The sequence below is a fragment of the Canis lupus genome, chromosome 20 (assembly GCF_003254725.2).
Source record: "Canis lupus dingo isolate Sandy chromosome 20, ASM325472v2, whole genome shotgun sequence".
Taxonomy (NCBI): domain Eukaryota; kingdom Metazoa; phylum Chordata; class Mammalia; order Carnivora; family Canidae; genus Canis; species Canis lupus.
In genome coordinates this window covers 45,176,827-45,181,924 of record NC_064262.1, presented here as the reverse complement: position 1 = coordinate 45,181,924, position 5,098 = coordinate 45,176,827, and positions in this window count along the sequence as shown.

The window sequence follows — 5,098 nt, the reverse complement described above, 5'->3', positions numbered from 1 at the left end:
CACTGGAAATCTGTCTCCATAAGCTGGTTTACACCCGGCAGTTTCCAGCAGCCCCAAGAATCGAACGCACTGCCTTACAGGGCTGAAGGGGGGTGATCCGATGAGCTAAAACCTGGGATACAACCTGCCAAACAGTAAGCAGTTAATATGTGCTCACTGGGAGAATAAAATGTGCTCATTCAGTAAAGCATGAAGTCCACAATTGGACTGCTGATGGAACGAGTGATCAAAGCTCCGTGGGGAGGAGGGCTCGGTGCACCCCAGGTCCCTGGCCACCCCTCCACCCCGGGGTCGCCCTGCCTCCCCCGAGCTGACAGGTTGTTCAGTCGCAGGGCACGCAGACGGTGGCGGTGGCACGCAGCAAACCTCCCCAGGCCGAGTGACGGCCGCAGGCGGCTGGAGCCAGACGCTATTTGCAAACCGAAACTGAGACAGGCTTTGGCCACCCACTTGTGAAACCAGCCGCTGCTGTTCCCTCCCTGTGAGAAAGTCCCCCAGTGAGGCTGCATCCACCGGGGAGGGGCGGGGGAAGGTGGAGGAGGGCTGACTGCATTCCCGCAGGGGACTTAGGAAGTGATGGCATCTTTGTTCCTCAGTTTACCTGTCTGCAACTGGGCAGCATGGGGTGGCTGGAAGGGAGGGATTTGTAGGCTCCTGGTTGGAGATAATGAATTCAGGGATGCTGGGTAAGGGACTTCAGCTCTCTGTGCCTCAGTTTCCCTATCTGTGAACTGGTGAGATCCACACAGCTGCTCTTTTCTTTGGGAGACACGAATCAAATCCTGTCACCTGCCTTGAGACCTCCCACTGAGGTTAGAGACCTGAAGGAGGTGCCGGAGACATATGGGCATCTTGGGGAAGACTATCCCAACCTCAGGGTGCCCCACTGCTCTGAAGGTGAAGAGCAACCCCCTCCCCATGGTCCCCAGGGTCCCATGAGTCCAAGCTTGCTGCCCGCCCCATGTCATCTCCCTACACTGCCTCTTCACAAAGAAACAAGTCTGGGGCACCTGGGTGGCTCAGCAGTTGGGCGTCTGCCTTTGGCTCAGGTTGTGATCCGGGGGTCCCAGGATCAAGTCCTACATTGGGCTCCCTATGGGGAGCCTGCTTCTCCCTCTGCCTGTGTCTCTGCCTCTCTCTCTGTGTGTCTCTCATGAATGCATAAATAAAATCTTTTTTAAAAAAAGAATTTATTTAAAAAAAAGAATTTATTAAAAAAAATTATTTATGCATTCCTGAGAGACACAGAAAGAGGTAGAGACACAGGCAGAGGGAGGAGGAGAAGCAGGCTCCACACAAGGAGCCCGATGCAGGACTGGATCCTGGGACTCCAGGATCACGCCCTAAGCCAAAGGCAGATGCCCAACCGCTGAGCCACCCAGGCATCCCACTAAATTCTTTAAAAAATTTTTAAAAAGCTCATTCTCATCTCAGGGCTTGGGCCCCAATGCCACCTCTTCCAGGAGATAATGATCGGAAAAGACCCTCTCTGTTCTGCATGTGGCCACAGGTCCTGTTTTATTCCTTCTGTCCGTCTCCATCCCTGCCCCCAGGCCATACAACCTACAAGTGCAAGGATATGTCTCAGTTGTCCTCAGCTATGGTCCCAGCCCTCAGCCCAGGGTCTAACACACAACAAGCACCTGGTAAATGACTCTTAATATGAATGTGATTGTTTGTGAGCACAATGATTAAGCACATTGGTTTCACACGGTTGTGAACAAAACACAGACTGCTGATGGCAAGAGAAAAAGAAGGGCATGTGGGCAGACATTGGAGCTGAGACCTGAAGGAGGTGCTGGAGACATATGGGCATCTTGGGGAAGACTATCCCAAGCAGAGGCACTGTCTACTGTGCAAAGGCCCTGAGGCAGGAGTGTGCCTGATGTGGAGGAGTATCCAGGAGGCCAATGTGGACCGAGTGGAGTAAGGGTTGTGTTAGAGTAGGCAGTTAGTTAGGCTTTAACAGGATGCCTGGAGGCCAGCAAAGTGTGAGTCATGGTCAGCTATCGGGAAAGTCAGAGGTCTGTCCTGGCTGCTCTCCAAAACAAAGCCATTAAAAAGCTGGATCAAACTAGACAGGCCCAAGACAAAAAAAAAAAAAAAAGTGCAAACTCTTGCTCTCAAAAAATCCCCTCGCCAAGAGATAAATATTCCACCCTTAGTGAACAACTGTCAATAAAAGCTAGAGACCCAAGCCCCAGGCCCAAAAGCTCTCCCTTGAGTTCCCCTGCTCTCCCATCTCAGAGAATATACTTTCACTTTAATTATATGTTCCTTCTTGCACCACTCAACCGTTATATATGGTCTCTTCTTGAATCCTTTCTTGCAAGGAGACCAAGAGGCCCTGGCAACATCCTGGGGGCTGGGAAGTGGGAGCAGCAAGACCAGTTGTGGCTACAAGGCAGATTTCAGCTTTTACCCCAAGGGAGATGGGAGCCATGGATGATTCTGGAGAAAGGAAGGACAAGTCTGACTCCAGCCACCATGGAGAGAGGACTCTATGGGGGCTGAGAGCAGAAGCAGAGGGAGGCAGTGCCTGTGCTGGTCCCAGGGATAGATACTGGGGCTGGACCAAGGGAGGACAAAGGGTCAGATTCAGGAGTAGTTTTGCAGGAGAACAGAGAGTCAAGAATGTCTGTTTGATCCCATATCACAGGGAGGTAAACTGAGGATCTGGGAGCAGAGGAATCTAGGAACAGGAGAGGCTGAAAGGGACAGCAGGAAGTTAAGAGGTGGCCAGGGTCTGGGAGGGAGATCCGGGGCCTCCCCTGACTCGCCAGGGCAGTCACCTTCCTCCCGATACAAACACCGTCCTCCTAGCTCTGATTTTCTCTGTAATTTCAATCTTGTCAGAGGGGAGAGGCTCACCACTTACGATTGACAATAGGCCTGACCCAGCTTCACAGAGGTTCTTGCACTCCCCTCAGCGACTCTGAGAACAGGGCACAATGCCTGTTTTACAGAAGGGGAAACTGAGGCCCAGAGCGACAGACCGGTCGTGCAGGTTGATGAGTGGCGCAGGAGAGATTCGCACCGAGGATATCAGGCTCGAGACCCTGTTGTTGGGATGGGACTCTGCTTGGGGGTGGAGGTGAGGCAGCAGCATCAAGTGTCCTGCCCTAGAATGTACTATTTAGTACCTGGCTTCAGATGGGGGCTGGGATGGGAGCCCCCCGGGGTGTGCTAAGAATTCGGTTTCGATCTGCATGGCCTTCCACTCCTGTGGTTGTAGGGTTGTTCACTCTGTTGTTCGTTCATTCCTAGCCACCTTCAGGTTCCTGCCTTGTGTGGAGCCAAGTCCAACCTTCCAGGTTGGGAGCGGTCGGGCCTGATGCGGATATACCCAGTTCCATAGAGTCTAGGCCTGAAGGAGGTACCCAGAGCTGGGGGTTCCCAGGGGTCTGAGGGCTTCTTGAAGAAGGATCCTCAGCTTGAGACCCCCTTCCTGCCCCCTCACCCACATAGTTATGATGAAAGGCAGGGGGTGGGACCAATGAGGGGTTTCCTGGGCCAGAGGCTCCACCTCTAGCCCCCACTCCTGGCTGGCACCGGCAGCCTCTAATGCCCCTGGGACTTGCCTTGGGCCACCTGCCAGACCACAGCCACTGGGAAACCAGCTCTGGAGGTGAGGGTGTCACCAGCCTGCCCAGATAGAAGCATTTGCAATGACTATTTATGGGGCAGGCCCAGGGGAGAGCAGGCTGGAGGGCAGTCTGAGAGCCACGTAGTGTGGTGGCTGGACCAGAATGACCAGCGATGCCACTGGGGCTGGAGGCTCTGAATGAGACTCTTTGTGATACTGGCCTCGGTTTCCCCATCCAAAAAACGTGGTGGTGGGGAGGCGTGTGTGTATGTGGGGGTGGGGGCTGTGTGTGTGACTGGGGATGTTTGAGAGGGATTCTTTTGCAGTTTGGGTCTTCTGGGCAGCAAGTGAGGGCTTCAGGTTTCCTGGAGGCGCCCCGGGGGGCCACAGAGGGGACAGATGCAGGGACAGTAGGATCTGGCTGGCGGGGGGGCGCCTAGACTGATCCCTCTGGCGCCGGGTCAGGCTGGGAGATCCTCAGGCAGGTTTCCGAGAGACAGGGAAAGTGAGAGAGGAGTCAGGAGAGAAAGGGAGAGAAGCGGGCAGGACGGAGGGGGGCGCAGTCAGGGAGACACAGCCCCCCTACCCTGCAGATCCGACACAAGCTGGGGGCTCGGGAGCAGCCCCCTGTCCCCCGCCAGCCGCGGCCGTATTATGGCGGTGGTGATGGTGTTGGTTCGCCAGCGCGCCACCGGCTCCCTCCCTCCCCACCCCCAGGGAGGACGAACGACCCCCATTTCACCGATGGAGAAACTGAGGCCCAGAGAGCCCCAGGCCGCCCAGAGCTGGGGGCAGAGCCAGGGCAGCCCCGATCCCTGCGGCCTCCGGACCCCTTCCCCCACCAGCCCTCCCGGAGTGTTTTTCTTCCCTCCTCCCGGGTGTTTTGGTTTCGGCGGGAGCGCGGCCGCGGTAGCAGGCGGTTCTCGCCGGCAGGGTCAGCCCAGGGCGGGCGGGGAGCCAGGAGCAGCTCGGGGCCAGGGTGGGGAGGACCCGGGGCCATCGGCGGGGCGGCGGGGGGGGGGGGGCAGCCCCGCCTTCCCCTCCCCACCCCCCGCGGCTCCCTTGCTCCACCTGTACCGTGGGGCCCGCGGGGTCGCGGCCCCTGCGTGGGGCCCTGGTGGCAGGGGGGGGGGGTGGCTCGCTGGACGCGGCCGAGGGGCCGATGGCTCCGGGCGGGGTTTCCCGCGTCGGTGCCAAGGTTCCGTGCGCTCGGTTCGTTATTAAACATTGATGGAGGCCTGCTGGGCGCCTGCCCGAGAGGCCTCCCCATTGGGCGATCAGGGCGATCAGGGCGCAGATGCCCCAACGCGGGGGGGGGGGGGGGGGGGGGGGGGGACGCGGGTTGCAGGCCCGACCGGAGGGAGGCGCTGGGGGCCGGAGGATGCGAGAGGTGCACCCGGACCAGGAGCTTTCTTCCATAGGACACCTAATCACCAGCAACCAAAGGAACATAGAAACTGGGCTCCATATAATTAAAAAAAATTTTTTTCTACAAAGGATGCTCTCTCTCTT